Consider the following 27,374-nt stretch of genomic DNA (forward strand, 5'->3'; position numbering starts at 1 on the left):
CCTCGATTCCTGATCCACCTCATCCTCTCGGATACCGGTCTCAATCATCATGGCTTTATCTACCAACATCGAGAAATCACGGATCTAAATCATACCCACCAGTCTGCGGATATCCTTCTTCAGACCCTTCTCAAACCTATGAGTCTTCTTAGACTCACTTGAGATCAAACATGGTGCAAAGGAGGACAGCTCTATGTACCGAGCCACATACCCCTGCATCGTCAAACTCCCCTGAGTCAGAGCAGAAAATTCATTTGCTTTCGTTTCACATACTGAAGCCGAGAAGTATCTATGGAAAAACACCTCCTTAAAGCGGCTCCATGTCATCTTCTCAGGACCACCCCTCTACTTCTCCAGCAGATTCACTGCAGTCCACCATTGACCCGCCTCCCCAGATAGATGGAAGGTGGCATAAAGGACTCGCTGCCTATCCATGCAGTGCAGGACCTCCAAGATCCTCTCAGTCTTTTCCACCCAATCCTCTGCTATTGTTAGGTCAGGTCCTCTAGAGAAAGTCGGAGGATGCATCCGTGTGAACCTCTCAATGGTGCACCCCGCAGTAGTAGGAGAGCGCTCGCATCTCCTCACACTCTGTCCGATCTCCCGTAACACCTACCTTGTCAAACCTCGAGACACAGAAGGAGACTCATCACTCGCAGTCTCCTCGGAGCCACTTCCCAGGTCATTATCCTTGGGCTCCATTCTGCATCACAATAGGAATCTATCAGTATCCCCATAACACATACAGTTAACACAATGATCTACACTAATCGTGTTAACTACTCCCTGCCAGGTCCAGGTCTGTTCTATCATACCAACACAAAAGTCATCAATGAACTACCCTGCTTTTGTTGGAATCGTCATCCCAGGAAAAACACGGAATACCATTGATAAATCTCGGTCTAGCAACCGAACAACCCTCAACCAACTCTACCCATATCCAAAATCCTATACTCTAGTATGTACTCACAGCTAAGCCTAACCAAATCTACAAGACCTAACAACCTAGTTAGCTTTGATACCAAGCTGTCACACCCCGAAACCCAGAAATGGGACCCCGGGGGTGAAAATGTAATCTAACTTGTCCCTATATCCATTAAAACATTCAAAGATATAGTACAAAGGATGAGGGTCCGACCCCGTGGGGTTCCTAGGCACCCTAAACACATCCAACACAACAGAATATATGCAGCGGAAAAGGTCATTCTATATATATACAATACCATACTAGAGTCTATACAAGAGCAGAACACGACTCTATCAAACAACGTACAACTGGGTGCTCAACACATCCCAAAATGGCAACCCATCAAAACACAGTCCTAGCACTTACCCAAGTGCTAACCGCAGTACACCGACCACTATGCTTCCTATACCAGGAAGCTAGTTTCGGTTACTCGAAGGACCTGTAAAAATGTACGTACAGCAAGGGTGAGACACCTCTCAGTAAGGAAGAACACAGTTTATATTAGTGTGTGGCATTTGAGTGTTATTATGATGCAACATACACACAGTTAAATGCAGTCTAGTACTAGTTTACACAAAGCATACACGCACACATACACATGATCAGCGATCTTGGTGTTGTCACACCCGTCGACTTGAAGCCAGCCTGCGACATACGGCGTTGGCCCGTAGCCAACCCGCAAACACGATGCCATTGGCACATGGCTAGTCCCCGACTCCCATGGCATCATATCGGCGCTAATTGGTGGATCCACACCCTTCGTCCTAATATGCCGATATAGGCTCATGCCCTCGGATATAGAGTCGGACACTCTTTCCTACGTGGTAGGTGATAAACACACGCCCTCGGATATAGAGTCGGACACTCAGTACTTGGAACAATTCGGAACCCCGTTCCTACTAACATTTCAAGGCCCCTAAGCAGCGAACCGAGTTCCAAAACCTACAAATCATAGTATAGAATATACTCACAAGATTGTTTCCTACAAAACTACTGGATCAGAATTGAAAACTAAGTCTTACCTCGATTTTATGCCGAAACCCAAAAATCTCTGAAACGAGATTCCGATCCGTAGAACTTGTAGAGAATCCTTTCACGATCTTCATGGTAACTTCTGATTCATGATTCTAACAATGAACGGCGAAGGAATCTAGAGAGAAAGAGTGAATCTCGAGTTCCTAGAGAGTGAGACAAAGAAAAACCATTATTTCACTACTAAGCAACTCAAAATATCCTTTTAAAGAGCCTTTGACCCAGGTGAATTCGTTAATGAATTGGTGTCCTCGTTGACGAGTCCACCTATGAGACGGTGCCTCATCGACGAGGCTGATATTTCAATTTCTCCATAACCCTTGGCATTTCCTCGTCGACAAGCCCCTGAATTTTGTCGACGAGAAGGATTAAGACTTCGTCTACGAAATTTGGCTTCATCGATGAGGCCTGCTTTTTTACCAAAATGCCCCTGTCTTTAAATATTTAAAAACCATTATCAAGAGTCGGGTTCTTACAATGTGCATCGAATACAGAGAATTTAATAAGGTGACGATAAAGAACAAATACTCGTTACCCAGGATCGATGATATGTTCGACTAGCTTCAGGGTACGTAGATCTTCTCTAAGATTAATCTACGGTTTGGGTATCACCAGTTGAAGGTGAAAATGGAAGATGTTCCAAAAATAGCTTTCTGAACTCGGTACAGCCATTACAAATTTATGGTTATGCCATTCGGCTTAACTAATGCACCTGTAGCATTTATGGATCTGATGAATCGAGTTTTCCACTTATACTTAGATCAGTTCATCGTGGTATTCATTGATGACATCCTAGTATATTCTAGGAGTGCTGCAGAACATGAAGTTCATCTGAAACTAGTACTGCAAATGCTTAGGGAGAAGAAGTTATTTGCTAAACTGAAGATGTGTGAGTTCTAGTTGGAGCAGATTGCATTTCTAGGGCACGTAGTGTCCAAATAAGGAGTATCAGTGGATCTGAGTAAGATAGAGGCAATAGTGGACTGGGTGAGATCGAAGAATGTTCAGGAGGTCAGAAGCTTTCTAGGTCTTGTAGGTTACTACCGACGATTCGTTGAAGGGTTCTCTGGTTTAGCAGGCCCTTTGACGCGACTCACAAGGAAGAATGTGAGGTACGATTAGACTAATGAGTGCTAGTTGAGTTTCCAAGAGCTGAAATGGCGACTGGTTATTGCTCCAATTTTGACCATTCCATCTGGGGATGGTGGATTTGTTATCTACAGTGACGCCTATAAGAAGGGTCTTGGCCTTGTTTTAATGTAGCAGGGCAGGGTGGTTGCTTACGCTTATCGTCAACTCAAATAATACGAGAAGAAGTTTCTGACACATGATATAGAATTGGCAGCTATAGTGTTTGCATTAAAAATATGGAGGCACTACCTGTATGGTGAAAGGTGCGAGGTTTTTACTGATCACAAAAGTATTAAGTACATTTTCACTCAAAAGGAGTTGAACATGAGGTAGAGTAAATGGCTTGAGTTGATAAAAGACTACAACTGTACTATTAGCTATCACCTAGGAAAAACAAATGTTGTAACTGACGCTTTAAGTCAGAAGTCTGTGGATGCGTTAGTCTCTACAGTGGGAGTTCAACATCAGATCTATATGGACCTGGAAAGGTTAAGCTTAGAGGTAGTGGAAGGAAATCATCAGACTGTTCTTGCTAGCTTGGTGGTACAGTCGACCTTATAGGAGAGAATCCAAGCAGCACAGAAGGAGGATCCAGAGCTTGTTGAGGTTATGGAAGAAGGAGTCCAGAATGGGTTAAAGCCAAATTTTAGTATCTCTGGTAATGTGATTACGCGCTTAAATTGCGTAATTAGGTGCTTTAATTCATGCATTGCAAATGATATTTTGTATTTAAATGCCTAATTACTCTCAATATTCTAACATTGTGTTCTATTTATAAAATTTGGGTTTTATTGAGTAATGTATGAAATTTTGGTGTTTTTTTATTGCAGAGCAACTGTTGGAAGCTAAAAAAAACCGACAGTACTTTGCAATCTGTGCGTAACTCTCTCGTCCAACCTTTGATTCAGATGATTCAAGATGCCTTAGAAAGATAAGAAAACAATCTACAATTTTCGTGTTTTGTGTTTTGTAAAATACTGGCAGCATCAAGGCCGAAATCAGACGTGAAGTTAGCATACGCCGTTTTATGGATTTTTTCGACAATTCTTCGTAATCTTGGCGTAACTTTCTCATACAAGCTCCGATTGAGATGATTCAAAATTCTGAGAAAAGATGAAAAAGAGCTCTATATCTTTTATGTTTTAAGCTTTGAGAGTTACGAGCTGTAAGAGGGTCGAAAGTGGGCTTGAAAGAGGAGGACAGTTCATGTACCTTTGAAAAAAAAAAGAAAATCAAAAAAATCAAAAAATGAGATGTGACCCAGCCATGCAGCCGGGTCATCTCATAAGGGCAGTGTGCGCTGGGTACATCCAAAGGAAAGACAAAAGAATGGAAAGAAGAAAAGAAAGGAAAGAAAAGCAAAGAAAGAAAGGACAAAAAGGAAAGGAATTGGAAAAGTCAAAGGAGGTTTCCTTGTGGAGAGTGCCGTGTGCAAGAAGAGATGTGGGGAGAGCAGCATGCGCTGGGGGCTGAAAAGAGGAAGAAAAGGATTTTTCTTGGGGAGAAAGAGAAGGGAGGCCAAAGCACATAGGGTTTCTTGGAAAAATTATTTTTTTGGAGAGCTTTCTTGTGGTTTTCTTTTGGGGGTTGCTGCGAAGATACACACATAGCCAGCAAGGGAGAGTTGGGAGCACGCGAAAATACTATCTTTTCAGAATCGAAAGGCGGCGAACAACTGCCGTGTTCGGGGTGTTCGTGACGCGCGACGGCGGTACGGCGAGTGTTGATCTTTTCCGTACACTCCAAATTAAAGAAAATATGGTGAAATCTGTTATGTTGGATTTAATTTTCGGAATGAACTAAATTTTTGAATTCTAGGAAAACGATGTAGCCAGTTTCAAACTATGTTTGCTCTTTGATGCTAATCTGAAATAGTTTTCATTAATGTTTGTTTGAGTTATTCTGTGCCTAATGCTTTTAATTAACTGGCCATTAATTAAATGATTTTAGTCTTGTGATTTGCTACCGAAAGGGGGGATTATAGGATAGATCTTGGATAATTCAGCGTAGGTAAATATAGAGATCGAAAGACTTATATGAACCGACGTAGCATTAAAAATCGAGGGTTTTACTGCGTTCTTGCGTTATTAATTTGCATACTCTTATGTTAAATAATAAACAAGAATAGGTTTCGATTGACTATCAAAAGAGGCTTTTGGAAAAATTGGCGATTTGCTAACAAATAGAGAAAACGAAGTTAAATTAGCTAAATGAGTAAAGCATAGTGAGGAACTAGGTGAAATCGATTTCCTAGAAGTTTTCACCATCATCAATTTGACACGCGGTATCCAGTTTTAAATTCTCCTGAATAGTTTATTTAAAGTAGCTTTGTTTAAATTTCGCAGTCTAAAATTATTAATTTTTCTAAATAAAATCAAGGTTAGTAAAATTTCGGTACTTGGTAAAATTAAGACATCAATCCCTGAGGACGATACTCTACACATCATTATATTATAAAACTACGATACTGTGCACTTGCAGTTTGTACCGGTCATGATGGGATTTTGAAATTCCATAATAGGGTATATGTACCAGATAACGCCGGGATTAAACAGATCATTCTAGAGGAGGCACACCGTTCGCTTTACACCGTACATCCTGACAGTACGAAGATGTACCGAAATCTGAGAGAATCTTTTTGTGTGGTCGAACATAAAAAGAGAGATCGCCCAATTTGTAGAGTAGTGCCTAACATGTCAGCAGGTCAAGGCAAAGCACCAAAGGCCAACAGGACCACTTCAGCCACTTGACATCCCCAAGTGGAAGTGGGAACACATTTCGATGGATTCTGTGACGGGTTACCTGCAGTGGTGCATGGGCAGAATGCGATATGGGTTGTAGTTGATCAATTGACAAAGATTGCACATTTCATTCCAATCAGAGTCAGCTATTTTATGAATCGGCTAGTAGAGTTGTATGTGCAGGAGATTGTACGACTTGATGGTGTCTATGTTTCTATTGTTTCGGATTGAGATCCACGTTTTACGTCTCGTTTCTAGAAAAGTATACAAAATGCCTTGGGATTGTAGCTCACATTCAGTACGTCTTTCCACCCACAGACAGATGGGCAGTTTGAGAGGACTATTCGTACGTTAGAGGATATGTTGTGGACTTGTGTACTGGACTTTGGTGATAGTTGGATATGGTATCTACCGCTTGTTGAGTTCGCATATAAAAAACAGTTACCAGGCTAGCATAGAGATGGCAACTTATAAGGCTTTGTATGGTCGTCGATGTCGATCTCCGTTGTACTGGAATCAGGTAGGTGAGCAGTAGATACTGGGTCCGAAACTGATTCAGTAGGCCTCTACAAAGGTCAAGTTGATTAGGGAGAGAATTAAGGCAGCTCAGAGTCAACAGAAGAGTTATGCTGATACTCGCCGACGGGAACTAGAGTTCAAGGTAGGAAGCATGGTATTCCTGAAGATTGCTCCGATGAAAGGGGTGATGAGGTTCGGGAAGAAAGGGAAGTTAAGTCCTTGGTATATCAGGCCTTTCGAGATCCTGAAAAGGATAGGTTCGGTTGCTTATCAAGTGGCTTTACCCCAAACATTATCCAAATTCTATGACGTGTTCCACGTGTCAATGTTGAGGAAGTACGTGTTGGATCCTTCCCACGTGCGGAATTACGAATCTCTAGAGATTAGTGACGGTTTATCATATGAGGAGGTTTTAGTACATATATAGATCAGAAAGTTCAACAGTTACGGACTAAGGAAATACCGCTAGTGAAGGTATTATGGCAGAACCGTGCATTGGAAGAAGCTTCATAGGAGTTAGAAACTTAGATACATTAGAAGTATCCTCAATTGTTTAGAGACGATTAAGTTAGTCAAGTAAGTGAATGTATATATGTTAGTGTGTATAGTGAGTAGATATGATCTTCGGGAGAGTTTTGTTTGTATATTGTAAGCTCCCAGTTTGACATTGTAACCATGGTATTCCTCCGCCATAAGTGATGGTAGGTAATAAACTTGGGTCGGAGTTGCTATATGGGTGGTTGCCGACTCTTCTATAGGACTAAGCTGTAAGTGTAGAATATGCGTGGTAACAACTAGTAAATTTCGAGGACAAAATTTTTATAAGGAGGGGAGATTGTAGAGACCCGAACCCGTAAAATAAGGAATATAAATAGAGAAAAGGGTAAAAGGGAATTACAGCAGGGTTCATCGACGAAGGCAGTATATTTGTTTACGAAGTCCCTTTAGCTCCTTGTCAACGAAATTCAGAGCGTCGTCGATGAAGAGATACTGAGCGAAACCAAGGAAAATATTCGAATGGGGTTTGTCAACGAGCTTCGTCTAAGAACTGCCCGATTGGTTCATTGACGAAGGTGCCGCTTCGTCGATGAAGTTGACTCGGTCAAAGGCCCTATAAATATCATTTTTGGTTGCTTAGGGGATAATAAAACTCAAAAGATCTCTCTCTCTCTCTCTCTCTCTCTAGAACCAACGAGTTCTCTCTCTCTCTCTACAATCCTTCGTCGTTCATCGTTTGTTTCAATGATCGAAAGTTTCCGCGTGAATCAAGGGAGGAAACTTTATAGTTATAGCAGATCAGATCGTCATTTTGAGGATTTTTGATATTTTTCCTAAAATCGAGGTAAGGATCTGATTTCATTTTTGGTTCAGTATATATGTAGCAATCGAAATTGTAGTGAAGTATTATTCTTCGATTTTTAGGTTTTGAGAATTTCGTGTCATTGTTTTGGAGCGATTTGTTCGTATTTCGGTTTTTAGGATTAAGGTAAGGGGATTTGTTTACATCAGTATTTTCAAAAAACTGAACCGCTAGAAAAATAGCTTATGTCCTCATGCACATTTTGACTACTTGTCTACAAAATTTTACAGGGTATAAATGTTGTTTCTTACAATTTTACGATTTTTGGCAAAAATAAGGATTTTGGTTTATGAACTCCAAACTTTCCAAAACTACTTTAGTTATTTTAAAACTAAAGTAGGAGCTGCTTGATACCCTTTGTTTGCAGTCCAAATGGTATTTTTTCGAGTTAAACACTGTTTATAGTGGATTTTGACAAAATGAACGTGACATATGATATGAAGTGGAACATACTGAATTGTTATATTTGTAAATGAACTGTGAGAACTAGAATCCATTTTGTTATCTGAAAATGTGAAAAACTGGTGTCGATTAATTACCAAGCTTTATATGTAAAAAGGGTTGAACCAAGAGTGTTTGTATCGGTTAACACCACTGTTTGACAGAAAGAAAGAGTGCATGAAAGATTGCATGATTACGATTGTGAAATTACTGGAACTGCACAGGTTGTTATGTTTTATTGTAAATTATATATATGATTGATTGAGACCATAACTTGTTACTAAAGGAATTGAAAGATACTTCGAAGGGTTTGAAAGATACTCCAGTTTATCTAAGGCTTTAAATAGCTTGAGGTGCAGTTCCGTTGCTAGTAAAGGTACAGTGCAACCACACATGTGAATCAGTGTGGGTATCAAGATAGTCAGCTTGCGGGAGTTTTTGGGACCACTGGTGAAATAATGGACCAAGTGGGGCAGTCGGACTATATATGTGATGCTTGACAGTGCCTGTATGAACGGGGCTCTATCAGAGTTATTAGTACACAACCCGTGTCATGGGGTAATTAGGCATATTACTGAAAGTTCCAAAGATGGTCATTGTCCTAAATGTTCATATACATGATTTAAAAACTAAAATGGGCAAAGTCACAGGGTTGAGTACCGTATGGAGGGAATTGTACAATGTATGGGCCTATACCCTACCTTAACCTCGGGGACTCTCGCTTGTAATGATGTTGTATTATGTTTATATATCTTGTAAAGTACTGTTCTGTGAATGTGATAATGTGCAACTATTTTTAAATTGGATCAAACTCATGTAGTCATGTGCTGATGTAATATCTTCCAACTTATTGAGAAATGTCTCACCCCATTCTTACAACCCTTGTTTTAGGTCCTATCGGACGTCGGTTGATTACGCCTTTAAATTGCGTAATTAGGTGTTTTAATTCATGTATTGCGAATTATATTTTTTTTTATTTAAATGCCTAATTACTCTCAATATTCTAACATTGTGTTCTATTTATAAAATTTGGATTTTATTGAGTAATGTATGAAATTTTGGTGTTTTTTTTATTGTAGAGCAACTGTTCGAAGCTAAAAATCAATGGTACTTTGCAATCTGTACGTAACTCTCTCATCCGACCTCCGATTTAGATGATTCAAGATTCTGTAGAAAGATAAGAAAACAATCTACAATTTTCATGTTTTGTGTTTTGCAAAATACTGGCGGAATCAAGGTCGAAATCAGACGTGAATTTACCATATGCCGTTTTGTGGACTATTTCGACAATTCTTTATAATCTGGGTGTAACTTTCTCGTCCGAATTCCAATCGAGATGATTCAAAATTCTGGAAAAATCTGAGAAAGAGTTCTACAACTTTTATGTTTTGATCTTTGAGAGATAAGGGCTATAGAAGGGTCGCAATTGGTCTTGAAGATGGAGGGCTGTTCATGTACCTTTCAAAAAAGAAAAAAGAAAATAAATAAAAAAAATAAAAAAAATGAGATGTGACCCGGCCATGCAGCCAGGTCATCTTAGCAGGGTGAGGCGCTGGGTACAAAGAAAGGAAAGACAAAAGAAAGGAAAGAAAACCAAAGAAAGGAAAGACAAAAGAAAAGGAATGAAAAAGTCAAAGATGAGGGTTTCTTTGGAGAGAGCCGTGCACAAGAAGAGAAGAGGCGGGGCAGCGTGTGCTGGGGCTGGAGATTGAGGCCGCACTATATAGGAGAAATAAATAATTTATTTTTGGAGACATTGAAGGGAGGTCGGACCCCACACAGTTTTTTTGAAAAATTATTTTTTGGGAGCTTTCGTGTGGTTTTCTTTTGGAGGTGTTGTAAAGATACACACACAGCCAGCAAATGAGAGTTGGAGAAACGCAAAAATAATATTTTTTCAGAATCAGAAGGTGGCGAACAACGGCGGTGTTCGGGGTGTTCGTGATGCACGACGGCGGTGCTACGAGTGTTGATCTTTCCCATACTCTCTAAATAGAAGAAAATATGGTGAAATCAGTTATGTCGGATTTAATTTTCGGAATGAACTAAATTTTTATATGCTAGGAAAACGATGTAGCCATCTTCGAACTATACTTACTCTTTGATGCTAATATAAAGTATTTTTTATTAATGTTTGTTTGAGTTATTCTTTGCCTAATGCTTTTAATTAACTGGTCATTAATTAAATGATTTTAGTCTTGTGATTTGCTACCGAAAGGGGGGATTATAGGATAGATCTTGAATAATTCAGCGTAGGTAGATATAGAGATCGAAAGACTTGTATGAACCTATGTAGCATTAAAAATCGAGGGTCTTACTACGTTCTTGCGTTATTAATTTGCATACTCTTATGTTAAATAATAAACAAGAATAGGTTCTGATTGACTATCGAAAGAGGCTTTTGGAAAAATTGGCGATTTGCTAACAAACAGAGAAAACAAAGTTGAATTAGCTAAATGAGTAAAGCATAGTGAGAAACTAGGTGAAATCGGTTTCCTAGAAGTTTTCACCATCATCAATTTGACATACGATATCCAGTTTTAAATTCTCTTGAATAGTTTATTTAAAGTAGCTTTGTTTGAATTTCACAATTTAAAATTATTAATTTGTCTAAATAAAATCAAGGTTAATAAAATTTCGGGTACTTGGTAAAATTAAGACATCAATCCCTGAGAACGATACTCTACACATTATTATATTATAAAACTACGATACTGTATACTTGCAGTTTGCACTGGTCAAGTTTTTGGTGCTGTTGTCGGGGATTGAGTTTATCTTATTTTTGCCAATATCAATACAAAGTAATCTTGGTTTTAATTTAGAATTTTTTAAATATTTTTATTTATTTCTTTTCTTTATTTTATTTTATTATTATTTTTTATGTATTTCTGGTGTGTTTTTTTTATGTTGGATGCGCAGTGCTAGAACACGTGACAATATTCCTTTTGATCCGGAGATTTAAAGAATGCTTAGAGCACTAAGGAAAAAGAGGGTATTAGCCATGGAGAATAGACAAGAAAATGTGCAACCACGCGCCTTGAAGGATTATGTACAACCAGTTGTGAATGACAACTATTTGGGTATAAGACGCCAACCCATCAATGCCAACAATTTTGAGCTCAAATCTGCATTAATCAGCATGGTGCAGCAGTCCCAATTTAGTGGATCACCACTTGATGATCCTAATACCCATCTGGTGATGTTTTTGGAGATTTGTGATACTGTGAAGATCAATGGTGTTACTGAAAACACCACTAGACTGAGATTATTCCCTTTCTCTTTGAGGGACAAAGCAAGAGGTTGGCTACAGTCGCTACAACCTAGGAGTATCACTAATTGGCAGGACATGGCAGAAAAATTTCTGGCTAAATTCTTTCCACCTGCAAAAACAGCTCAACTCAGGAGTGAGATTGGACAATTCTAGCAACATGATTTTGAATCACTTTATGAAGCATGAGAAAGGTATAAAGATTTGATTCAACGCTGCCCACAACATGGATTACCGGATTGGTTGCAGATTCAGATGTTCTATAATGGGTTGGATAGGCAAACGCGGACTTTAGTTGATGCTGCATCTGGGGGAACTTTGATGTCAAAGACACCTGAGGGTGCTACTGCTCTTTTGGAAGAAATGGCCTCAAATAACTATCAATGGCCAACTGAAAGAAGTATGGCTAAGAAAGTTGCTGGAATTCATGAATTGGAGTCGTTTGCTGCACTTTCAGCTCAAGTCGCTTCTCTATCCCATCAGATTTCAGCTTTGACAACCCAAAGGATACCACAAGGTTCAGAATATGTGACAGCTACAAGTAGGACAGATCCGAGCATTGGAGCAAGTCAAGAATAGGTTCAATATATCAATAATCGAAACTACAATTATTGTGGTGATCCTTTGCCACAATATTACCATCCAGGGCTTCGAAATCATTAGAATTTGTCTTATGGAAATATAAGGAATTTGCTGCAAGCTCCTGTAGGATTTGAGAGTCATCAAGGTGAGAAGAAGATGTCACTTGAGGATGCCATGATATCTTTTGTTGAGGAGACAAAAGCAAGGTTTAAAAAGATATATGCACGACTAGACAACATTAAGACTCATTGCAACAATATGGGAGCCACTATAAAGAACCTTGAAATGCAAATTGGGCAACTGGCCACGACTATAAATACCCAACAGAGAGGAACTTTTCGTAGCAACACAGAAGTGAATCCTAAGGAACAATGCAATGTCATCACACTTAGGAGTGGAAGAGAAATTGAGAAATCACTAGCAAAGGAAATCATGTCCACACCTACACTTGAAAAGAATGGCCGAAGCAAGAATAAAGGGGAAGAAGAGGAGATTGTGGATGATACACCAAGAGAGACGGACACGCTTTTAGCAATTTCATTTCCTGACAATCCTCCTATTCTCTCTACTCCACTTCCTTATCCTCAACGCTTTCAAAAGAAAAAATTAGATAAGCAATTTTCTAAATTTTTGGATATTTTTAAGAAAATTCACATAAATATTCCTTTTGCAGATGCCTTGGAACAAATGTCAAACTATGTCAAATTCTTGAAGGAGATCATTTCAAAGAAAAGAAGGTTGGAGGAGTTCGAAACAGTGAAGCTTACCAAGGAGTGTAGTGCTATTCTTCAAAAGAAATTGCCTCAAAAATTAAAAGATCCAGGGAGTTTTACTTTGTCTTGCACTATTGGAAATTTATTTTTTGATAAAGTTTTATGTGATCTTGGTGCTAGTATTAATCTTATGTCACTTTCTATTTGCAGGAAATTGAGACTTGGAGAGATGAAACAAACAACCATTTCGTTACAACTAGCAGACCGATCCATCAAGTATCCATGTGGAATCATAGAAGACTTATTGGTAAAAGTGGATAAATTTATTTTTCATGCTGATTTTGTGGTATTAGATATAGAGGAAGACCAAGAAGTTCCACTAATTCTTAGGCGACCATTCTTGGCCACTGGAAGGGCTTTAATTGATGTTCAAAAGGGTGAGTTAACATTGAGAGTGGACAAGGAAGAGGTTATGTTCAACATCTACCAAGACATGAGATTCCTAGAAGATCCAAGCACTTGCTTTCGGGGTAGATGTCATTCAGCAAGGTGTAGAAAAAGTCTTTCAAAAAGATGTACAAGCTTATCACCTAGAACGATCCTTGCAGTAGATTACAACACAACAGCGTGTGGGGAGGCTAAAACCTATGGTGGCAAAGACGGATTCCGAAATCTCTAAAGAAAAGATGCAGCAACCTATATCTTTAGAGTTGAAAAAATTCCCTGAGCATCTTTGCTATGCATTCTCGGGTGATGCGTATGAAAATACAAAAATATACAAAGAGCAGACGAAGAAGTGGCATGAAAAACATATTATTAGGCGTGAGTTTGCTCCAGGACAACAAGTTCTACTCTTCAACTCACGATTAAAACTCTTCCTAGGGAATATATTCAGAGTTAATGGTCAGATATTGAAGCACTATTATGGAGAACAAATGGAGAGGAACTGTGCATTTATTCCTCTTGGAGATCCTGGTTGATGAAGATTGAAACGTCTGGTTGGAGACGTTAAAACAAGCGCTTATGGGAGGCAACCCAAAGAGTTTTTCTTTTGTTTATTTCTTTTATCTTTATTACTTTATCAATTTATCTATGCACTTTTGAATAAATTAGATTTTTGATGCAGGTTTATTTGGCACAAGTATAGAGCTGAAAACTTAATTCCTCTACAGATTCACCAATAAGTCAGGGAAGTTTCTTTCTTTTCTTCAATCTTTCTCATTTTTGAATAAAATTGAAAAAAAAAATGTGTGAATATCGATGATTAGGCCATGTGTGACACTCCTTATGCCCTTCATATACTTGCATATAACCTAAGAGTACAGTTGGGTCATTTATGTGTAGTTTCTATGTATATGGCTAAACTAGGACTCATTGAAAGTTGATTGGTAGTGCAATTGTGTTAATCTGGCTATATAAACTCTTGTATCTAAATGATATCTCCTAAGGCTAAAAATAAAAAAAAAATACATGTTCACGTGACTTGTAGCACTTAAGGTTCCTTGTGAACACTGAGAGAGCACCTGTGGAGACTTTGACACCTGGTGAGGTATAGTTGAGTCATTTATCGCTCTTTTGAGTTTTGACGTCAACTCAGAGTTCATGAAACTCAACTTTCCCTATTTTTTCTGGATACTCTTTGTACACTAGTCTTGGTTTTTGAATTGCTAGCCTAGAGGTGACATCTAGTGGGGAGATAAAAACTTAGGTCTTGTAGCCTACTCAAGATGTGAACGCCGAACCAGCCCTAGAAATAGTATTATTTCATGGACTCTTGTTCGAGCTTAATGCACATGGGTGGTATGAAAACAATAAAAGAAGTGTTATAATTGTCCTAATTGACCATGAAAAGAAAGAAATTGAAAAATGAGCAGAAGAAAGAAAAAAAGAAATAGAAATACCCTAAAAGATGTGAAAGATTAATACCTGCTCCACACAACTACAACAAAAGTCAGGGACAAGACACATGTTATCCACATATGAAGATTCTTCACCCGCCTAATGCCTCAGATGTATTCACGCTTGGTTTGTGAATAAGTTGATCTAGGGTGGCCTTGGTTGGATATGGCAAGTAGGTAAGAAGATGCTAGGGTGAAGGACCCGACACTTCATAAATAGGCTGGATCCTTTTCGAACTAGTTCACTCCGTATATTTAGCGTTTGTTCCTTGCAGTATGTGGGATGTTTGATCATGACACTCCTCCTCACATAGGACGAGTGAAACCATCCTTTTTGAGTGTTTTTTAGGGTATACCAGTTAGACTGAGTCAAAACGAGAGTTCTTTAGGTGTCCACGGATATCCTGGGTGTAACGAGTCACACACATTACACATGCTTCAAGATTTCGCCTATTTATAATTGAATTTGTATGGCTACATTAACTCTGAATTGTGCTCACTGGTTAATTTTACGCGAGTTTACTATTCTTAATAGCTATATAATGATGAGATTTGCATGAATGACTTACTTCGAAGTTGCGTGAAGTGGGTATGAATGAGTTTGTGGTAATTTGGTGATATTCCTGTATGTGAAAGGGTATGGTTGTGTAGCATGTATAGTCATTCATTGAAATTGGTATGACACCACCCTAAATTGCATTCACGTTTTTTGCTAGGGACTAGTAAAACTTTAGTTGGGGGTGTGATTACGTGCTTAAATTGCGTAATTAAGTATTTTAATTCATGTATTGCGAATTATATTTTTTTTATTTAAATATTTAATTACTCTCAATATTCTAAAATTGTGTTCTATTTATAAAATTTGGATTTTATTGAGTAATTTATGAAATTTTGGTGTTTTTTTTTTTATTGTAGGGCAACTGTTGGAAGCTAAAAACCGATGGTACTTTGCAATCTGTGCGTAACTCTCTCATACGACTTCCGATTTAGATGATTCAAGATGTCATAGAAAGATAAGAAAACAATCTACAATTTTCGTGTTTTGTGTTTTGCAAAATACTGGCGGCATCAAGGTTGAAATCAGATGTGAAGTTACCATACGCCGTTTTGTGGACTATTTCAACTATTCTTTGTAATCTGGGTGTAACTTTCTCGTCCGAGCTTCAATTGAGACGATTAAAAATTCTAGGAAAAGCTGAGAAATAACTCTACAACTTTCATGTTTTGAGCTTTGAGAGATAAGGGCTGTATAAGGGTGATAATCGGTCTTGAATATGGAGGGCTGTTCGTGTACCTTTGAAAAAAGAAAAAAGAAAAAAAATAAAAAAAATAAAAAAATGAGATGTGACCCGGCCATGCAGCCGGGTCATCTTTGTAGGGTGAGGCGCTGGGTACAAAGAAAGGAAAGAGAAAAGAAAGGAAGGAAAAGCAAAGAAAGGAAAGACAAAAGGAAAGGAATAAAAAAGTCAAAGATGAGGGTTTCTTTGGAGAGAGTCGTGGGCAAGAAGAGAAGAGCCCCACGCCCGCCGGGGGGGGGGGGAGCTCAAAGATGAGGGTTTCTTTGGAGAGAGCCGTGGGCAAGAAGAGAAGACCCCCGCGTGGGGGGGGGGGGGGAGCGTGCGCTGGGGCTAGAGATTGAGGCCACACCATACAGGAGAAAAAAAGAATATATTTTTGGAGACACTGAAGGGAGGCAGGACCACACACAGTTTTTATGAAAATTTATTTTTTGGGAGCTTTCTTGTGGTTTTCTTTTGGGGGTACTGCGAAGATACACACACAGCCAGCAAAGGAGAGTTGGAGAAACGTAAAAATAATATCTTTTCAGAATCAGAAGGCGGCAAACAAAGGCGGTGTTGGGGGTGTTCGTGACGCACGACGGCGGTGCTGCAAGTGTTGATCTTTCCTGTACTCTCCAAATAGAAGAAAATATGGTGAAATCTGTTATGTCGGATTTAATTTCGGAACGAACTAAATTTTTATATTCTTGGAAAACAATGTAGCCAATTTCGAACTATACTTGCTCTTTGATGCTAATCTAAAGTAGTTTTTATTAATGTTTGTTTGAGTTGTTCTGTGCCTAATGCTTTTAATTAACTGGTCATTAATTAAATGATTTTAGTCTTGTGATTTACTACCGAAATGGGGGATTATAGGATAGATCTTGGATAATTCAGCGTAGATAAATATAGAGATCGAAAAACTTGTATAAACCTACTTAGCATTAAAAATCGAGGGTCTTATTGCGTTCTTCCGTTATTAATTTGCATACTCTTATGTTAAATAATAAACAAAAATAGGTTCTGATTGACTATTGAAAGAGGCTTTTGGAAAAATTGGCCATTTGCTAACAAACAGAGAAAACGAAGTTGAATTAGCTAAATGAGTAAAGCATAGTGAGAAACTAGGTGAAATTGGTTTCCTATAAGTTTTCACCATCATCAATTTGACACGCAGTATCCAGTTTTAAATTCTCTTGAATAGTTTATTTAAAATAACTTTGTTTGAATTTTGTAGTCTAAAATTATTAATTTATCTAAATAAAATCAAGGTTAGTAAAATTTCAGTACTTGGTAAAATTAAGACATCAATCCCTGAGGACGATACTCTACACATCATTATATTATAAAATTACGATACTGTGTACTTGCAGTTTGCACCGGTCATCGGTCCTAGTCTTTTAAAGGGACTTTGGCGCGTAGAGTCTCGTTAGTAGACGTAAGTTTTTGTATCAGTATCGAGTTGTTAGCCTGGTTGACTTTTTGGGGGTTGTAATATAGTTTATGTTTTAAGTATGGATCTTATGTATTGAAAAAAAAAAAATATATATATATAGATAGAACTCTGGTATATGTCTAATAGAACCTCATAAGAATGATTATGTTTTACGCTGTGCATGAATACAAATATGTATGAGATACACTTGTTTTTCCCTATTTAGGGTGGGTTGTTTATGTATGTTTATTAGATACAAGTATAACGTATGAGTAGTAGCACTCTGGGTTCGTATAAAGGTCCAGGACATTACAATAGGAATACAGATTCATGGGATCATGTGTGTGCACCTCACCTCAGTTACTATCCGCTATTCAAGCATATAGATTGTTATTAGAAGGCTATCATAAGTATTTACCCTATGTAAAGGCGGTATCGGATGGAGAGTTGGGAATAGATGACATCCCGGCAGTGACAAATTTTCCTGATGTGTTCCCCAAGGATTTTTCGGGACTTCCTCCTGATCATGAGGTAGAATTTGTTATTGATCTGGTTTCGGGGACAGCGCGGATTTTGAAGGTGCTGTACAGAATGGCACCGGCAAAGCTGGAAGAATTGAAATACCAGTTGCAGAAACTGTTAGATAAGGGGTTTATCGGGCCTAGTGTGTCACCCTATGGAGCGCTGGTATTGTTTGTAAGGAAGAAGATGGGTCGATGAGAGTGTGCATCGACTACATATTTTCATATTTCCATAAGTCGGCCAAAATAGTGGGGACAGTGTAATCCTAGAATTAAGATACCCATAAGAATGTAAGATACTAAGTGGGCAACAATTAGACTTCTATGTTCTGTGGAAATTCTTTATTCCCTAAGAAGTGATGTTGTCACCATAAGTTGAAAACAAACTTGAGAATAAGATGTCATGGGCATCACATAGCCAAGTAACCTGATCCTGTGAATCAAACAACACCTAATAGAATCATCTTTATCAACTTACTTAGAAGAAAAATCATAATGATACTCGGACCTTTAGCAATCTGCTATCCAGAAATAAACCGTACATACTAGGACCTAGAACTTTATCTTTTCGCTTTATCCTATGCGAATCTTACTTACCAATGGGACACCAATTTAACCGTTTAGGCATCGACTCGATTGGGATTTGATTTGTATACAACCTAATGTGGAGTCTTCAGTTGTTGTCCATAATTGATTGTGGCTTTTGAAGCCATCTTCAGAATTTGATTCTTCTACCATTAGCAACTCTCTGGTACAAATAAATGTCACTATTTCCTTCCTAGTCCATTTCACACAAGATTTATGCTACCAGACAATGTTTGATCGCTGATCATAGCTGACTAAACAACCTCATTAGTATTGTAATCTATACCAAAAACCAAGACACGTGTTTACTGCATATTTGTCTAGTCACTAGAGCAAAATCAAGGTTAGCTTAAGTCAGTATACCAGGACTTAGATTTGCCATAATTGCAATCCTTGTTTTTTTATTAAGGATATTTTTCAACTATATTTTGATATTCAACGTTTGCCTGTATAGGCTAGAAGTGGAATCTTAAAATAGTTGGAATCAAAGAAAAAATTTAAAAATCTAGGAACCATTTTGGTAGGAAAATGATACCTTACCTTGATTTAAAAGTGTAAGCCTGTGCATTAGTTTGGCAATGAAAATAAATTGGGTGATTAGAATTTCAGGGAATGTTTGGGAGTTCATATAATTTTTACTCAATGAATTACAAAGTTATGGTGAGAGTTTTGAAGGCCCTTTTATACATTTGATCTGACAGACTAATTGATTACACATCCTGGTCTGGGATGTCCCAGTAGGTATGGTTTGCGATGAGTATGAGTCATTATTGCAAGTTCTCTATTTAAAGATGAGGCTAACCATTGCTGGTTATCTACTAATCACACACCTAATTGATTTTTTTTAAAAAGAAGTATTACCCAAAGATCCAAATGGAGTGATGGTTTTCTTCCAACCAACAAGCTCTCATAGTTCACATCTTGAGTGCTTGGGAAATGATAGAATTTGGGCACATGTCTGGGGTTTGTAGCAGTGATAAAAGATATATATGAGTTAATGAATTTCAAACTTCTTTACCCAAATGATTTATCAGGGCTATCTCCAAAGGAGATTGAACTTAATATTGATTTGGTGCTAGGAACGAAGCCTACGTCAACTATTTCATATCGAATGACATTAACTGGACTAAAGCAATTTTGGGTGCAACTAGAAAATTTCCTCGACAAGGAATTTTTCCAACCTAGTATATCATCATAGGCTACACCTGTGCTATTCACTAAGAATCATAATGGGGTCTTGAGGTGATGCATTAATCATTGGAAGTTGAATCACATTATATTAAGAATTGGTATCGACTTCCAGGAATTGGTGGATTATTTGATTAATTGGTAAATCCAAAAATTTTTGAAGATTGATTTGCAATTAAATTATCACTAATTAAGATTTTGGAGTTACGCATCTGAAAGACAAAATTGAGTACACAGTAAGATTGCTATAAGTTTCTGATGTTACCAATTAGATTACCAAGACACCTTGCATTTTTATAGATATAATGAATCAAGTTATTCGACCATATTTGAATCAATTCATTATAATTTTTATGGATGATTTTTGGGGTATTCAAAGACTCAAGAAGAGCATAAACAATATTTGTGATTAACTTTTCAAACATTATGAGAGCATCAGTTACATGCTAAATAGGGAATGTGGATTTTGGACAACTAATATGAAATTTTTGGGTCATGTCATAATCAAAGGATAGTAGTTATTTATTCTTCTAAGGTTATGCTGGTATTAAATCTTTGGAAGACTGGAGATGAAAATTTAAGTCATTGAGTGTTAGTGCTGAAGTAAGGTGTATTAGGACAGGATGTATAATCCATCAATTTATATTAGTTACTAGTTCTAATAGAGTTGTTTATAAGATTAACTCAAAACATTTAAGGTTGACGATGGATTTTACTTGAAATTGTATTCAACAAATTTAGAAGATAAAATTTTTATAAGGAGGGAAGAATGTAATGTCCCAAAAATAATTAGTGCAGAAGGATGTAGTGATTTCAAAAAAATAAAAAATAAAAAAATAAATAATAATAAAAATAATAATAGTATATTAATTATTGATTATTAATTAATTAATTAATTAATTAATTATTGTTAAACTAGATTAATTAACTAAACATTATTAAGTTGGGTTTATTAAATAATTAAAATGATATACATACATACATACATACATACATACATATATATATAAAGTTAAAACTAAATATATATGTATTATGTTAATATATATTATATAAAGATTTTGGTATACTAATCTCCTGAAGCAGCAGAAGCTTTAAGAGAGTCAATTAAAATTTAAAGAAACCCCCCCTCTCGCCGTTAGTTCTGCGCTCTCTCTCACGTTCTCTTGTTGCTCCTCTCTCTCTCTCTCTCTCTCTCTCTCTCTCTCTCCCACTCTCTTCAATTTCTTGACTGATATTTGCTCAATCGAAAATCAAAAAATACCGCCGGATTCCATTCTCTGCCACCAACATTTCTACCAGAACAGATTTATCGTAAGAATGGCGTAGGCATATCTCCTAGAGTAAGCTAAATTCTCACTATTACCTCAATTTCTCGTAAATCTTAAACCCAATTGACGATCGGACACCGCCACGAGAATCTAGGGATAATTCTCTACAAATCTAGTGGAGCGGATTTCTTGTGGGGTCGTCGTGGGCATAACTCAAAAATTAGGATAAGAGGGTTATTAAAGGGCTAATTGGTATTTAATTAATGTAGATTTAGAAATACTTGAATATTGGGCATTCTGAGGTTGAATTTGGGTTATTGAATTCAGGGCTCGGATAATAGTGTAGTAATCGGGAAAAATAAAATTTAAAAAAATAATAATAATAATAAAATAATAAAATAAAATTAATTAATTAAATTAACAAGTAAAATAAATAGTATGATAAGGAAAATATATATATATATATATATATGTGTGTGTGTGTGTGTGTGTGTGTGTGTGTGTGTGTGTGTATAAGTAAGTTATTATGATATACATTTAATATATAGGTTAAAGGTATATATATATATATAAAGTGTGAAAGCTTCTTCAAGAAGCTTTACTTTAATTAATGTTTAGTATGATATTAATATATGTATATATATACATAATAGTGTGCAAGCTTCTTCAAGAAGCTTGCTTGGATTTTTTTTTTTTATTTTGGAAGTGCTCTCTCTCTCTCCTATGACTCTCTCTCTCTCTCTCTCTTCGATTCCGGGTCAGTTTTACGCCGAATTGACAAACCGAAACTACCACAACGCTCCTGGCGAAATTTTCTACAAATCTGCCGGAACGGATTGTTAGAGAAAGCAATTTGGAAATCATCTCTAAGTTAAGGTAAGACTTTTTAAGTCAAATTTGAAGTTGTGACAATTAAGAAAAGTGTTATACGCGTTGAAAATATTAAAGTTTAATACGGGGAGCTTTCATTTCCAAGGGTGTTGATTGGGAACGTTGGAAATCATCCTTAAGTTGAGGTAAGACTTTTTAAGCCGAATTTGACTTAATGGTAATTATAGAAAATGTTGTGCGTAAGAAAATACTGAACTTTAATTCTGCGAGTTTTCGTTTCCAGAGTTGTTGAGTTGGGAACCCTGCAGGTGCAGGGAAGATTTTCTTAGGGGCTTTGCAGGAATCGGGTAAGGGGATAAATTGAACTAGTTCTTTTTGAGAAAATGCATGTATAACTATATATGTAGCATCTAGTTTAAGGAAAAATAAATATATTTATATATATGATTTATGTTTGGAAAATACTGTTTAAATGATGATATGTTGAATACGTGAAAAATTTATTAAGTGTGGCATGAGTATAAAAATGTTGTGAAATACTGTTTTCTAAGAATGTGGATGGTATGAATTTTTATGATGAAAAACCGGCGTACGAGCCGAGATTTTTATATGTGATTTTTCGGCGTACGGGCCGTGCTATGTGGATGTGATTTGCCAGTGTACGGGCTGTGCTATGTGATTTGCCGGCGTACGGACCGAGCTATGTGATTTGCCAGCGTATGAACTGTGCTATGTGATTTGCCGGTGTACGGGCCAAGCTATGATAAAATGTGAAATACCGGCGTACGGGCCGATGATTTTCATGATATACGTATATGTGAAAAATGATATGAATGATTTGATAATTAATGATATGAGTTATCCATGTATCACGATTTTTGTATATGTACATGATATCAGAACCTGGTTGACTTGGTCTAGACTAGAACTTACACGGTACCGTTGCTATGTGTCCATGGTCCTCGTGATCATGATATCTGTGTTAACACCGTTGTTTGGAGTGGTGTGAGATTAGATGGTCGATGTGGTTATTTTTAAGAAGTGTGCTGTTATCGCCCTTGGTGTACGGACCAATCTGGGTAGACCCATCAGACCTACAGACTACTGTTTGACTTGGCAGTGGTCGGCCAACCATTGTCAGGTCCCGCTTTCGGGCCACATAACCCAGTCATGTGGGAGTAATACATGACAACAACTAGCTAACCTACTAGGATTGTTTTTATGTTATTATTATTATGATATGAGATGAGAAATGTTTATGAAAATGCAGTATGTTCTGCCATGTTTTGATATGCATATGTTTTCCCAGATTTGATAAACAGTACTGAATATGATATATATGGTATATGTAAAACACGGGATACTCATGTTGCCACACACTAGTATTAGTTTATTTGCCTTACTGAGAGGTGTCTCACCCCTAAATCTTATTAACTTTTCAGGAAACCCAGATAGAAGAGCGGGAAAAGCCCCGCTGATATAGAGTTGTTAGCTGCCCTTTTGAAGGGTGAGTTTTGTAGGGACAGTTAGATTTTGTGGGAAATGTCCCTAGGTTTTATTTTTGGGATATATGTCTGGAAATACAGTGGATGTAGTAACTCTGGAATATTGTGGTGTATGATATGATTAAATACATATTATTGTGTGTTTTCTGCTGCGTAGGCTTCTGCTGTATATTCTGTTTTATCCCTGGTACCCATGGGTCCAGGTGGATGGTGACATGTTGAGTTGGAATGTGTGATGTGTGGTATTGATTTTATGATAATATTATTATACAAAAAAAAAAATTATGGAAAAATGAGCAGGTCGTGACAAATAGTCGCAGGTGTAATTTCGGGACCCTGCAGGTATAGTTCAGGAAATTAGATAAGGGTGTTAAATATTAGTTTAAATGTTAATTTGGAGTATAAGGAGCTCAGGGAAGGTTATATGGGTATTATTTTGGGAAATGAGTTAATTAATTTGGGGAAAACGTGAATTGTAGGATTTAAGTTTCGAACACCGGGGGCGTAGCATCTGGGTTTTAACGAGGCTCTCAGTATGCTAGGTAAGAGGAATAAATTATTACAGTCGATTTGAGAAATACTGATTGAGTTATTATGTGAAGATGGTATTATGATATTTTACCTTAAATTTATTATGATATAAATATCAGATGAAACTTGTGTGGCGTATGATTTATATTGAGGCATGTTTAAAACTTAATTAAATGATTTACCCTGGAAAATATGAGATTATGAAATGTGTATTGATATATGGGATTTGAAATGTGACAAATGATGAAAGTGAATTGTACTGAAATATTTATATATATATTCTAAGAAATGATGAAACGTGTAATATAGAAATGTGTATTGAGAAACACTGAATAACGTGAAATGTGACATGTATATGTTATTAAGAGATGAAATGAATTTTGAATTGATGAAATATCATTGAAGTGATGAAATGAGTTGAGAAAACTAAAATTGTGAATATTGTAAGGTAAATGCTGCAACACAGATATTGAATTATGAATATAGAAATTGGAAACATTGCCATGTAAAATTCTACAATATGAATATTGAATTGTGAAAATTGAAATGTGAAATTTTGAAATGTGCATATTGAAATATGAATATTGAAATATGAATACTGAAATGAGAATAATGATTGTGAATACTAGGAAATGTGAACATTGTAAAGTGCAAAAACTACAATGAGATCATTGAAATGTGATTGATGAAATGTCAATACTGTATAATGATTGTAGGTATGTGGTAATGATAACTTTGATGGATGGATATGGAAACCTTAATGATGGGTTATGATGTTGGGCACGGTACCGTTGCTAGTGGTGTTAGTACAACCACATGGACTCGTGGTGCGTGTGGCGTGACAGTCGACTGAGCTGTATAATAGAGTTGTTGTGCCCCCTAAGTCTGAATCAGGGTTATAGGCCGGCTAGTCGTACTACAGACGCGGGATATATGATATGATATTTTGATCTAACTGGGTTGGCCAACCGCGGTTAGATCCAGCCTTAGAGCCGCACAACCTTGACCATGGGGGGAAGCATGACGTCGTGAATATTCTCAGGGTAGCCATAAGTTACAGACATGGGTATAATGGTTATTGGGGACACTCATGAGGTAGATGGAAATGGAAAGGAAATGAAAATAGAAATAAAATGAAAATGGAAATGAGAAATGAAATTGCGTGAACTAATAATTTAAATAATTAAAGCGAAGTAAAACACACCGTCTGAGGGCTTACTGAGTAAGGTGAGTGCTCTGATAAGAATCAGTTGTGACCGAACTCGAGTTATTTGGGTAAGATTACAAATAATATGAGGGCAGAGGGAAGCTACTTGTATGGGCAGGTAAGCTTCCCTATTCTCAGGAATTTCGCTGATAAACATGAGTTGTGTACGAATGATTTTGGAAACGAAATTAAAAGCTTTTGAAAGTTTGTTTTGTATATCTATATGACTGTATATATGGAATGGTATATTTTCTCAGAGGATACAATAACTGATATGTTTATATATTATGATATAATGAAACTCATATTGTCACACATTGTAAATAATTTATTTCATCTTACTGAAATGTGTCTCATCTAAATTATCTAAACTTTTCAGGGAGCAGAGATAGACCAAATGATAGAGTTTTGAGACAGTAAGGAGTTGAAACCCTGATATACAGGGTGAGTTCTTAGACTGGGGAGGTGTAATTTCCCTAAGGTTTTTTTTTTTTGTTTGTTTTTGTTTTTGGGTATGAGATGGTAATGTATATATATGTATGTTGATACTCTAAGTATTGTATTCTGGTAGGTATGTATTTACTATATTTGGCTGTTATGTTGTATAAATGAAATGACTATTTACCCGGTACCCAATGCGGATCGGGTCATATGGGTGGTAACAGGGTGATTAACAGGACTGATTTGTGAATATTGTTGATGACGTGTGATTGTTTATTATTATTTATTGGAAAAAAAAAATTTGATACGAAAGTCGGGACGTCACATTATATATATATATATATGCAACTGACTTGGAGTTTTTTCCCAATTTATCCTTTTTTTAAAAAAAATATGTTAAATAATACCTTTCTTGGGAAAATAATTTTCAGAATAACCCTGACGTAATCTCGCTACTTGGAGTAGCGAGATTTGCCACGTGTCACTCCAAGAATTATTTTCCCAAAAAATTATTATTTAATATAATTTAAAAAAAAAATGATAAACATGAAAACACTCCTAGGCCTCAATAAGAAACAGAAAATTGTCAATCACCAAGATTTCGTCTCTAAAGCCCTAAAAAAATCCAAAATAAAAATGCTACAGCCTATGAGGTCTAGACCTGTAACCTTGAAATCTGAGAAGCATGTGTGCCCAGGCACACGTTGTAGTGCACTGTCTAATCACTCTCTTGAGTGTCTTCCCCATTCCTTCATTCTGCTCTCCCCCCCCCCCCCCCCCTTCCTCTCATCTTATCCTATTTTTATTCTTGAGGCACATGCTTTTTCGCCAATGCATTCTTAAATTTTAATAAGATTTTTATATTTTGATCCTAAAATAGGATCCCAAGATGAAATAATTAATTTTTAAATTAAAATTTACATAATTTTAGATAAAATTTATTTATTTTAATTTATATAAATTCATGTGTACTGTCTAAATTATAAAGTCTTTAGTAGACCATGAGAATTGTATAAAAATATATATATATATAGCTTCTGATGTCCTTTTCTGTATTTGATTTGGTTACAGAGTATTTGTAAAATATAAAAATTTATTATGAGAAATTGTGAAAAATAACTAAATATTATTTTAAAATGTAAAAAATATTTAAATAAAATTTAAATTTTTTACAACAACAATATAAGTCAGCACTCATTGAATCTCACCATGAGTCCAAGTGATTTGGTTTTGACTTCCCACTAGGAGACCAAGGTCCAAATCCTTCATAAGGAAGAATTCCTCCAAATTTCAAAAGGGAGTGGGATATGTGTGCTGGGGGTAGAACTGTTTTTGGGGGGAGGAAGGAGGGGGTGGCAGAATGGAGGAATGGGGAAGGCACTGAAGAGAGTGATTAGACAGTGCCCTGCAACGCCTGGCACACATGCTTCTAAGATTTCTAAGGCTGAAGAGAAGAGTGGAGGAAAAGATGGGGACTTGGAGGGGAGGTTTTGCAGGTCTAGGCCACTTTTTTATTTTGGGTTTTTTTAGAGCTTTAGAGACGAAATCCTGGTGATTGACAATTTTCTGTTTCCTATTGAGGTCTAGGAGTGTTTTTATCTTTATTATTTTTAATATATATATATATTAAATAATAATTTTTTGAGAAAATAATTCTTAGAGTGACACGTGGCAAATCTCGCTACTTCAAATAGGGAGATTACGTGAGAATTATTATAGGAATTATTTTTTCAAAAAAAGATATTATTCAATATATTTAAAAAAAAAAAAAGATAAATTGAGAAAAAACTCAAACAAGCACTTTAAATAAGAACGTTTCTGAGATATATATATATAAAATCTCCCGGCGGCTGCGATAATATTAAAAAATTTTCACATGTCCAACTCTCCATTCATCACCCGAAACCTTTTTATTTAAAGTGCATGC

At 36.8% G+C, this 27,374-nt stretch overlaps 1 non-coding gene across 1 annotated transcript; it reads right to left on the reverse strand.

Annotated features, from left to right (window-relative positions):
* Nucleotides 1–11,585: 11,585 nt before the first annotated feature.
* On the reverse strand, nucleotides 11,586–11,692 carry LOC131152543 (small nucleolar RNA R71). The gene has a single exon (XR_009136037.1). It is a non-coding gene; the product is annotated as a small nucleolar RNA R71 (small nucleolar RNA).
* Nucleotides 11,693–27,374: the final 15,682 nt, after the last annotated feature.

The sequence above is a fragment of the Malania oleifera genome, chromosome 3 (genome assembly GCF_029873635.1).
Source record: "Malania oleifera isolate guangnan ecotype guangnan chromosome 3, ASM2987363v1, whole genome shotgun sequence".
Classification (NCBI taxonomy): Eukaryota; Viridiplantae; Streptophyta; class Magnoliopsida; order Santalales; family Ximeniaceae; genus Malania; species Malania oleifera.